The 12577-nt window shown below is 35.8% G+C and overlaps 1 long non-coding RNA gene across 1 annotated transcript in view; it reads left to right on the forward strand.

The window, feature by feature from the left end:
• Nucleotides 1–1854, forward strand: part of LOC125612820 — a 10339-nt gene extending 8485 nt beyond the window's left edge. The window contains exon 3 of the long non-coding RNA XR_007343296.1: nucleotides 1107–1854. This is a non-coding gene — a long non-coding RNA (uncharacterized LOC125612820). The remainder of the gene's footprint in view (nucleotides 1–1106) is intronic.
• Nucleotides 1855–12577: the final 10723 nt, after the last annotated feature.

A 12577-nucleotide genomic window follows, 5' to 3' on the forward strand; every position in this document is an offset into this window, starting at 1 on the left:
ATACAAGAGGAAGTGAGGGGAAGGGGGAAAATAATACAAGGGGGACAAATGAATGTCAGTAGAGGGGGCAGACAGAGAAGAGGCGAGGGGAGGGGAGGGGAGGGGGGATAGTAGAGGATAGGAAAGGCAGCAGAACACAACAGACACTAGTATGGCAATATGTAAATCAATGGATGTGTAACTGATGTGATTCTGCAATCTGTATTTGGGGTAAAAATGGGAGCTCATAACCCACTTGAATCAAAGTGTGAAATATGATATATCAAGAATTATGTAATGTTTTGAACATCCAACAATAAAAAATTTTAAAAAATAAATAAATAAATAAAACATAATGGTAATAATAACAACAGTATTTGCAACCAAAAAAAAAAAAAAGAAATTTCCTGATTACACTGGGTTATTGGTTTTAAGAATATAGTCCACAGAGGGAAAATGCCTTTCTCCTCCTATAATACTAAGGAATATCGACATGCTTTGTCATCGTTGACATTAATGATGAGGCTGTTTATCAGATTCATCCATAAAACTACTCTTTACTCCCCTTTATTGTGTTTTTTTTTTGGGGGGGAAGGTATCAGGGGTTAAACTCCAGGGCACTTGGCCACTGAGCCACATCCCCTGTACTATTTTGTATTTAGAGAGAGGTTCTCACTGAGTTGCTTAGCATCTTCCTTTTGCTGAGGCTGACTTTGAATTCTCTGATACTACTGTCTCAGCCTCTAATTGTACTTTTTGAGAGGAAGTCACTGTGCATAGCACATGCTTAAGTTAGGATTCATGTTCCACCTCTTTATGGACAAAGTATCTATAAAAATTATATGAAATACTTTTAGTATTCACAATTTGTCAATTCCATTTTTTAAATAATGATCACAGCTATTTACATGTGCAGTCTTGGATATTTACTTTACATTTCTCATAAATTGTTTTATTGTTTTGCTCAATTAATTTTGTTTTCCCATGCTAACCTTTGGAAGATCTTTCAGTTGTCTCCTATTTGATGTTGAAATATTCACATAATTGAAATTTGACTGTGCTGCTTTTTTGGGGGGGCCTGGTAAGTTGTGTTTGTTTAAACATATTCTTATTTTCTGTAACTACAGGTTAATTGTGTTTATTCCCTGCCCAAGCCTAGTATTCATTTTTTCAAGAAGCACTGTATAGTTTCTGTTACTAGAAAACAGAGTTGAAACAAAATATCTGGACAGAGTCTACTCATGGCTCCTGAAACTTTCATTGATTCCCAGCTGTCACCTGGCAATAAAAGGTACTGTGAATACTAATGTACACATACAAACATGTCTATGAATATTTCTACATGTTCCCCCCATTTGTATCCATTCATGTCTATATTAAGCATGCCTGTGGTACTATATGATTTAATCTAGTACCTCAGTATTTGTATCCACATTTATCTTTATTAGGTTAAGCATGCATTCCTACTGTTTGCAGTACCACATGATTTAATCTAATAATACAGGAATTAATCAACCCATTCCTTATTATTTATATGAAAACACTCACTCCAATAAGAAATTTAGCATCAAACACATGTATAGTTTTTTAAGAAAGAGCAATCTATACTCACATGGGGATCAATTTTACTAAAAATGTTAAGGTCTTGCATTCAAGTCTTTAACATTTGGAATCTCTACATTTTTCTAATTCACTTAGGTCAGTCCTCTTTTCCTCTACTCCTTCAATTAGACTATTTCACACACTTGTAATAGTTATTTTATTTTGTCAGCATTGCTCCCTGTGATTCCCAAACCTACTCCTCCTACCCAAGTTTGCAAGTTTTCTCATTGTGTTGTTAAGTACAAGATAAGGCCTGGGGAAGGTTAGGGCAACTCTGCCCCACCTATCATCTAAGAGTGAGGTGGGGGAACAGGGCCATCTTGCAGTTAAAGGGAAGAAGCTAGCACAAGAGTGATTCAAGATCCTAAAGGGGAAACTATCCAATGTCTGGCATGTGCAATAGCTAGGGGGGCTGACCTAAAGTTAACTTGTTGCTATTTGACATGTCCTTAGCATTATAGCATGAGTGTTTGCTCCCTCTTTCTGCATTTTCCCAGTTTGGGGGAAACTTAAACAAGGACAGTAGAAAATAAATTTTGTCAGATTCAACTGTCAATCAAGGTGTCAGTCAACCCCAGCTCCACCCAGAGAAGGCGGAGAACTAGCACAGCCCAATAAAAGCAAGCTGCACTGTGTGAAGAGGTCCTTTGCAGCTTGACCCACTCTGGTCTCCCAGAGTGTTTCCTTTGCTTTTAGTGAGCCTTTGCCTTGCCTGCCAGCCTCTCCCATCTCACTCAGTTCTTTGCTCAGGATGCTAAGAACCTGGACTTGGGGACCCCTGCGGACCCCTGCCCATGCATCAGTAACATAACTTTCTATAGATTTGAAAAACAGTATCATGTATCCACCATTATGATATCATGATATGGCGAGGATGTGGGGAAAAAAGTACACTCATACATTGCTGGTGGGGCTGCAAATTGGTGCAGCCCATCTGGAAAGCAGTATGGAGATTCCTTGGAAATCTGAGAATAGAACCACCATTTGACTCAGCTGTCCCTCTCCTTGGACTATACCCAAAGGAATTAAAAACAGCATACTACAGGGACACAGCCACATCAATGTTTATAGCAGCACAATTCACAATAGCTAAACTGTGGAGTCAACCTAGATACCCTTCAGTGGATGAATGGATTAAAAAAATGTGGCATATATACACAATGGAATTTTACTCAGCAGTAAAAGAGAATAAAATCATGGCATTTGCAGGTAAATGGATTACGTTGGAGAAGTTAATGCTAAGTGAAGTTAGCCAATCCCCAAAAAGCAAATCCCTAATGTTTTCTCTGATATAAGGAGGTTGACTCATAGTGGGGTAGGGAGGGGGAGCATAGGAGGAATAGATGAATTCTAGATAGGGCAGAGGGGTGGGAGGGGAAGGGAGGGGGCAGAGGATTAGCAATCATGGTGGAATGTGATGGACATCATTATCCAAAGTACATGTATGAAGACACGAATTGGGTGTCAACATACTTTATATACAGAGATATGAAAAATTGTGGTATATATGTGTAATAAAAATTGTAATGCAAAAAGGTGCATGTATATAGACATGAATTGGCATAAACATACTTTATATACAAAGATGAAAAACCGCTCTATATGTGTGATAAGAATTGTAATGCATTCTGCTGTTGTGTATTTAAAAATATAATCAAATAAAAAAAATACAATATGTGATCCACCAAAAAAATACAATAAAAAACAAGATCAGCAACAAAAACTTGGACTAATGCTGACACAGTGGTGCATGCCTATAATCCCAGCAAATTGTGAGTCTGAGGGAGACAGGTCACAACTTCAAGGCCAGCCTCAGCAATTTAGCAAGGCCCTGTCTCAAATTTAAAAATAAAAGAATGGAATGTAGCTCTGTGCTAAAGTGCCCTTAGGTTCAATCCCAAGTATCACCCCTACCACCACCAAAAAAAAAAAAAAAAGTTAAGGGATAGAAAAATCTGGGTAGAAAATGGTAGAGTAGCTTCCTTATGTATCCCCCATTACTGACACAGGTGCATCTGCTTCAGGAAGACACCAGAAAGCTCTGGGTACTTGCCTCCTCTTTCTTCCTCCCCACGATACACCCCAGCACCATTTAATAGATTGTCAGTAACTGCTTCTGCAAAGAGTTGCCTGGGGCTCACATATGTCAGAATGCCCTGCTTTCAGACACATCTTATTGGTATATGTATAGGATTCCAATGAAGCCATTTTAGGATACATGACTTCTGGAGGTTATAAGCCAAGATTAAGAAATATAAGTGACAGGGAACATAAATCATATTGAGATTCAGAAGAGGATTTTCATGTTATAAGGTTTAATTAAGTTTATAAAAATCAGCAGTACTTTTAAGCCTCTGGGGGGGGGGAAACTTTGTAATTAAGTTATTTTCTTTCTAGTTTCCAACATAAATTCCTCAGGACCATGTCTTATATTGAAGTTGATATAGGATTATATTACACTTTGCCAAGCCCAAAGGCCAGGGGCTAGGTGTCATCATGGTAGCGGGTAAATTAATTACAAAGGAATGTTTAAAAATATATTATTTTCCTGTAATACTTTGTATAGTTGTAATATCAGGTAAACTGGCTTCAAAGAATGTATCAGGAAATGTTTACTTTTTATTCTTTATAATTTGTTTTCCTGAAATAATAGAGGAGGATATACTAAGTAACTCACCAGTGACATAATTTTGACCTTGGCAGCAATTGACTCTTAACAATAATCACAGGAGCATGGAAGGGACCTTCCCCAGCTTAGGAGATCTCAATGTTCTTCTACATCTTCATTCCTAATTCAGAAAAACTGAGTAATATTGTGTGGTTTTGAAGAACTAAACTGTGGGGACTAGTCATGCAGACTTAAATAGGTAACACACTTGATGATAAATGTGATATAGTGTCCTGCAATTTAGTACTGGAAGAGAAAAAAGAAAAGACATAAGTAAGCTGGAAAATGTAGAAAAGTCTAGTTCAGTTAATAGTTTTGTAACTGTCAATTTTTCAATTTTAATCTAGAGGTATATATAATGTTAATATAGGAATCTAAAGAATGCACAGCAATCTCCTTAATATCTTTGCAAGTTTTGATAAATATGAATTTATTTCAAAATTAAATTTTATTTAAAATATATCAATTTTTTTGTAAAACCAAAGCAAACAAAATCATAAGCATGAACCTTGGAATCAGAAGATTAATGCTTATGTAGGGAGAGAGTATCAAAGCATTTCAAACCTGGGTGTACCTGCTTTGGGAAGGCATCAAGCCTTGGGGATTCTCTCTCCTTCCCTATTATGTTATGCTCCATTATTACCCAGTCACCAGTTTAAGAGTCATTTATTACTTCAAAGTCACTTTTGCCTTATATATCCTAGAAACCTCAATTTCCAGATAGTATTTGCAGAATCCCTCTCAGATCTTTTGGAAGATGTGTCTCCTGGACAATAGAAGCCAAGATTAAGAAAAGTCAGAGGCAGGGAATATAATTTTTTTAGAGGGAGGGGGAGAGAGAGAGAGAATTTTTAATATTTACTTTTTAGTTTTCAGCGGACACAACATCTTTGTTTGTATGTGGTACTGAGGATCGAACCCAGGCTGCATGCATGCCAGGCGAGCGCACTACCGCTTGAGCCACATCCCCAGCCCTAAAGAGGCAGGGAATATAAATCATGACTGCATTCAACAAAATGTTTCCATAGTACATAGTTTCCCTTCTCAGACAGTTTTGAAAATTACAACTTTATCTTCAAGCCTTTTAAAACACCTGTGACAAGTTCTTTCCATTCTCCAGACTTCATCAAGAATTATTTAGAATAACATTATGTTGAAACTAATATTATTTAATTATATTACACATTACCAAGCCCCAGTGCCACAAATTGATATGGAAATGTTAGGAGATGAGCAGGGTACAAAAAGCAAACAGAACTTTTATATACAAGGAGGTTTCTCCTCTTTATATTTAGTCTGGCCCAGAGATAGCCATTCAAACTCCAGGAATTTGAAAGGAGCAGGCAAATGATAAATAGTTTGTAGAGGTAAAGTAAAGCTTGGTACAAAAATTCAAAGAATCATCAGGTGAAAACACATACCCAAACCTCCTTCCAGTGATCAAGAGGTAGACACAGACTGATTGAACTGTGCTTATGTGCTGGATAAACAAAGACTCCCACAGCAGGGAAGACTGCCCACTCACCCCTATGCATAGCTACAGCTCTCTGATGGGCAGCACCAGGGCTGCGTGTATAGGAGCTACTTCTACAAACACAGCAGAGCTCTGAGACTGCACACTACACTCCATGGGTATCCACAAATATAGAACTCTTAAAAGTTCATAATAACAGGATGTATTCATATTCACAACTTCAGTGAGAAAGCTGGCTTCTATGGAATGGATACCTGGAGTCAGAAACACAGCTAATCTAGCTGGGAGTGGTGGCACATGCCTGTAATCACAGAGGCTTGGGATGCTTGAGATGGGAGGATTGCAAGTTCAAAGCCAACCTCAGCAACTTGGGCACTAAGCAACTCGGTGAGACCCTGTCTCTAAATAAAATACAATATAGGGCTAGGGATGTGGCTCAGTGGTTGAGTGCCTCTGAGTTCAATTCCCAATACCAAAAAGAAACACAGATAATCCGGACCACATTTTTCACCTATGAAATCAGAAAATGGATATTTAGGTTCTATTATTTTAGGTGTTCGTACTTTAAGAAATCTTTTCACTCTTCTCACCTCAAGCTCACTCCTTGAGAAACAATAGAGTCATTTAATTTCAACACACTAACACATGAACAGTTATTCAGTTCAAGTAATGTCAGAGTTTCTTACACTGGCTAATGACATGGGTTATTTTTCGTTGTTGTTTTTGTTGTTTTGGTATGGGGATTGAACTCGAGGGCACTCGACCACTGAGCCAAATCCCCAGCCCTATTTTGTATTTTATTTAGAGTCAGGGTCTCACTGATTTGCTTAGCACCTTGATTTGCTGAGGTTGGCTTTGACCTCGGGATCCTTCTGCTTCAGCTTCCAAAGCCTCTGGGATTAGAGGCATGTGCCACTACACTCAGTGCTAATCACATTTTTAGTCAACTTTTCAATACATACATTGGTATCACTTGTGATGTATTCAGTAAATGTTATCTGCAAGAAAACCACCCACCAAAAAATATGTCACAAAGGAGGCATATTTACATGTGGACAAGAATTGACTCATCTCAAAATGTCACTAAGGATAAGTGAATTCTGAATGTTCAGGGTTAAGAGATGGCAGGTGACAGATACAAATCTGTACTAACATGATGATGTGGGTACAGAGGACACAGTGCTGAGCCTGAAGCCCCCAATATCATAATTTACCATAACCTACTAAACCACAGGTTTAGGAAACCTAAACCTACTAAACAAGATTTATAGAGGCTTGCCTGGTGACCAGAATTCTCAGAAAATGCCATTGAAAATATATCAAAGTCACACCATATCATGGGGTAGGAACTCTTCAGCCTATATTCAGACTATTTTCAACCAGAAAAGAAATTTCAGATAAAAAAAAATAAGCAATTTGGGCTGGGGATGTGGCTCAAGCGGTAGCACTCTTGCCTGGCATGCGCGTGGCGCTGGGTTCGATCCTCAGCACCACATACAAATAAAGATGTTGTGTCTGCCGAAAACTAAAAAATATTAAAAAAATTTCTCTCTCTCTCTCTCTTTAAAAAAAATAAGCAATTTTTCTGTATTGAAGAGTTGGATATATAATGCAGCTCACAGATAGCATTGTTCAGATTTTTGATAGTAGAGAGTCTCAAGATACTAATTTCTTAAAGTCTTTAAAAGTTACTGTTTGTTTTAGTCAGTTTTGAGTCACCATGACCAAAAGAGCCAATAAGAAAAATCTTAGACAAAGTTTTATTTTGACTCATGGTTTCAGAGGTTCAGTAGATGGTCAGATGACTCCATGTCTTTGGGCCCAAGGTGAGACAGCAACATCATGATGGAAGGGCATGGCACAAGGAAGCAGCTAAGGAAATGCCAAGCAGGAAGTAGAGCTTTGTTCACCAGGGATCATATATAAACCCCAAAGTCACACCCTCAGTGACCCCTTCCTCCAGGTACATCCTACGTGTCTACAGTTACCACACAGTTAATCCTTATTAGTGGATTGATCCAATGATTAGGTTAAAACTCTCATAACCTGTTCACTTCACATCTGAATGTTTTTCAGTCTCACACATGAGCTTTTGGGGAATACCTGACATCTAAATATTAACACTACTCCAGCACAAACTCTGAAGTAATTCTATTTATTTATCTATCTATCTTCTCAATCCATTTTTGGGACTATAGTTTATAAAGTGATCTCTTTACATATGTTGTATGTTTACTATTTCTAATTTGTTCTTATCCATTGTACCCTGTGGACAGTGACCATAAATTGTTGGTCTATCCTGATAGTACTACAAGGGACTCGGTCCTGGATGTTTAATGATATACCTTTAATGAATACTGGTCCCACAGAGAGAATATGTACCTCTGAGAACTGTGACTGAGAAAGAAGTTAGGGTTAGGTGTGTTGGTCAGGTGAGACAGAGGAAGCAACTAAAAAATCGCATGAAATGTATTAGAGTATCCAGAGAGAAGGCAGCGAAACCTCAGTGCCAATGGCAATAAAGGAGCCTTACTGGCTTAAAATGCACAAACATTGGAGGCAGGGGAAAAATACAGGATGAAGGATCAGTGGGTTGTAGCTTTCACTGGAGTCTTGCGTTTTATCTAAGCAGGTTAGTCGAGGAAACATGTAGTTGGTGGGTTTCAGCATTAAAAACATTTATTTACTATGTGTGTATGCGTGTGTGTATGCAGGTGTGTGTATGCAGGTGTGTATGTATGTATGCATATGTGTATATGTGTGTATGTGTGTACATGTGCGTGTGTGTAGGTGTGAATGTGTACATGTGCATGTGTGTAGGTGTGTATGTGTGTATGTGTGCACATGTGTACATGTGCATGTACATGTGTATGTACGTACATGTGTATGTATACATATATGTGTGTATGTGTGTATGTACATTTGTGTGTTTGTACATTTGTGTGAGTGCATGTTTATGCTTGTTTGTGTATGTGTGTGTGGGTATATGTATATTTGTGTGTATGTGTGTGCATGTTTGTATATATATATATATATATATATATATATATATATATATATATATATATATATATATATTTGTGTGTATGTGAGTCTATGTGTTTGCATGTTTGTGTATATAGTGTATGTGTTTGTATATGTGTATCTATGTGTTATGTATATATATATGTGTGTTTGTGTATATGTATGGTGTGTATGTGTATATGTATATATGTATCTATGTGTGTATATGCATATGTATGTGTGTATATGCATTGTGCGTCTATGCATGTGTATGCGTGTATGAATGTAGGTGTATGGTGTGTATGTGTGTGTATGCCTGTGTATGCCTATGTATGTGTATGTGTGCATATGTGTATTCATATATGTGTATGTGTGTGCATATGTGGCTATGTATGTGTGCATGTTTGTGCATGTGTGTATGTGTGCATATACATATATTTGTGTGTATGTGTATATGCATGTGCATGTATACATGTGTATGTATGTGTGTAGGTGTATATGTGTGTGTAGGTGTATATGTGTGTGTAGGTGTATGTGTGTATGTGTTTATGTATGTGTATGTGTGCATATGTGTGCATGTGTGTGTATGTGTGCGTATGTATGCGTATGTGTATATTTGTATTTGTGTATGAATATATGTATGTGTTTGTGTTTACATGTTTGTGTATATATATATACTGTGTATGTGTATGTATGTGTTTATATGTGTGTAGGTGTGTATGCATGTGTGTATATGTAATTATGTGTATATGTATGTGTATATGTGTGTATGTATGTGTATATGTGTATATATGAGTATGTGTGTATATGTATGTGTATATGTGTGTAAGTGTGTATATGTATGTGTATAGGTATATGTGTATATGTATGTGTGTATGTGTATGTGTGTATGTATATGTATGTGTGTGCATGCATATGTGTGTATGTGTATGTATGTGGGTATGTGTATGTATGTGTGTATGTGCGCATGTGTTTGTATATGTGTGTGCGTGTGTGGGTATGTGTGTATGTGCATGTGTATGTGTATATGTGTGTATAAGTGCATGTGTATGTGCGTATGTGTATATATGTATATGTATGTGTTTATGTGTGTATGTGTGTATATGTATGTGTATGTGTATATTTATGTGTGTATATGGGTGTATGTGTATATTTGCGTGTATATGTTTATATGTATATGTGTGTGTGTATGTGTATATTTATGTATGTGTATGTGTGTATTTGTATATGTATGTGTATATGTATGTGTGTGCATGTATGTGTGCATGTATGTGGATGTGCACATATGTGTGTATGTATGTGTGCATGTGTGTGTGGATATGTGTATGTGTGTGGATTTGTGTGTATTTCTGTATGTATTTCTGTGTATGTATGTGTATGTGTGTAGGTGTGTGTCTGTATATGTGTATGCATTTTTGTATGCATGTGTGTATATATATGTGTATGTTGGTGTGTGTGTATGTGTGTGTATGTCTGTTTGTGTCTCTGTGTATGTTTTCATGTGTTTGTGAATGTGTATATGTGCATATATATGTATGTGTGTACATGTGTGGATGTGTACATGTATATGTGTACATGTATATGTGTATGTTAGTATGTGTGTACGTGTATGTTTGTGTGTATACTTGTGTGTACATGTGCATGTGTGTTCATGTGTATACTTGTGTATGTACGTGTGTGGTTATGTGTGTATATATGTGTATGTGTGTATATGTGTGTGTGTATACGTGCATGTATATATGTGTGTGGTTGTACGTGTGTGCGTGTATGTGTGTGTATGCATATGTGTGTGTTTGTGTGTGTGTGCGTGTGCGTGCATGTGTGTATATATGTGTGCATGTGTGTATATGTGTTCATATATGCTTGTGCATGTATGTGTATGTATGTGCACGTGTATGTGCATATATGTGCGTGTGTACATGTGCGTGTGTGTAGGTGTGTATATATGTGTGTATGTGTGTGTGTACATGTGTGTATGTATGTATATGTGTGTATATATGTGTGTTTGTAAATAATTCCATGGATTAAACTGTAAAGTGATCACCAAACAATATTTATATAGTCCACCTAGTGATATGCAGTGGGGCAAGTCCAGTCCTGTATAATTAGAGTTATAAACTTATTATTTAAGAATCTTTAAAACAATATTTTAAAAAAGAACACTTAAGACTCAGTTTTTCTAAGTAATGAAAAGCCTAATTTAAAAAGTAACTATATTGATAAAATATATATATTTTTTTTGCTTTCTAGGCCACTTCTTGAAACTTTTACTAACAGCAGATTTATGTTGTTTAAATCTTTTTAGTTGTAGGTAGACATAATACCTTAACTGATTTGTTTATATGGTGCTGAGAATTGAACCCAGTGCCTCACACATGCTAGGCAAGTGCTCTACCACTGAGTCACAACCACAGCTCCACAGATTAATATTTTAAGGAAATTTCATTGCTTTAAACATAAATTAGATTATAGCTTTATATCATTATATTTGTGATAGGTTTTGCAAAGAATCTATCAGTAATATTTAAAAAATTATAGCCAACTTGATAACAAATTTTCTTTCATAGATTTCATCCTTTACCACCCATTACCTGCTCAGACCCTGTTCAACTTTCTTAAAAGTTCAGTTTTGCCCCATCTTTCTTTCAATTCTGAAATGTCATTCTATTTTAGACAAAAAAATTTACCATATAAAATCCTTTCTCATCCAAAGGGGAAAAAAACCTCTATTCTTTTTAATCTTATTCACAAAAAATATATCATAATTTTTTTAGTATACTTCCCTTGCTGGTACCTTTCTATATTGTTTCATTTCTTAAATTTAGGTCTTAAAACCTGTTCACATCATGTATAACCACAAGACTGGGAGCCAAATTAGAATAAGATATACTCCATGTTTATATAAATATGTCAAAATATAGTCTACTGTCATGTATATCTAAAAAGTACAAATTTTTAAAAATTATATTTTTGAGTGAAATGATATCTTTTGAATTTACTCATCTTTTATTTAATGAAACAAACACTTGAAGTTACATGAAAATTTTACTTACAAGCATATATTTGTTTTTCCTACTTCATTTAAAATGTTTTATTAAGCCTGTATTACTTAGGAACTGTGATATTAGATGAGCATAGTCATTATTTTGAGTTATTCCCTTATTAAAGAAAAGTACTAATAGTCAAATTACAGTACATGATACATAAGAGAAACACTACATTGTACTTTTTCGTGCACATTTGTTCTTGGGTAAAATTTATATACTTATTATTCTAAACATCTAACAGATAAAGATAACCATCAAATTTAGCAAAAATGTAGGCTAACAATTCTGAAGACATTTTTTTTTTATTTTACCAACAAACTTCTGATACAGAGTATTATAAACTTATTGATTTATAAAAAGACAGTTGAATGTGAAATATATTTATGACAAAATGATTCAAGATCTGGTCTTCTGTTCATAAGGCTGAATTCTTTTAAGAGTTTTATTTGCATTCTTATAAAAGCTAAGACCCAAATTTTTCAGGTAAAGCATTTTCCAGTGCAGCTGCAGCTTGGTTCATAAAAGGCCTCTTTTATACCTTATTTTCTTTTTCTCAGTCTTATGTTAGTTTAGAGGTTAACTCTTTGGTGTTAAGACTAGCTGAAATAACAAATTTCTAAGCAATCTTGAATAAAAATATCTTGTATTAGCAAGGGTTTTCTAGAGGAACATAACCATAACCAACATGATATATATATTTTATATTATGTGTGTGTGTGTGTGTGTGTGTGTGTGTGTGTATATATATATATATATATATATATATATATATATATATATATCATACATACATACATACATATA

This window comes from Marmota marmota, unplaced genomic scaffold (assembly GCF_001458135.2).
Source record: "Marmota marmota marmota unplaced genomic scaffold, marMar, whole genome shotgun sequence".
NCBI classification, from domain to species: domain Eukaryota; kingdom Metazoa; phylum Chordata; class Mammalia; order Rodentia; family Sciuridae; genus Marmota; species Marmota marmota.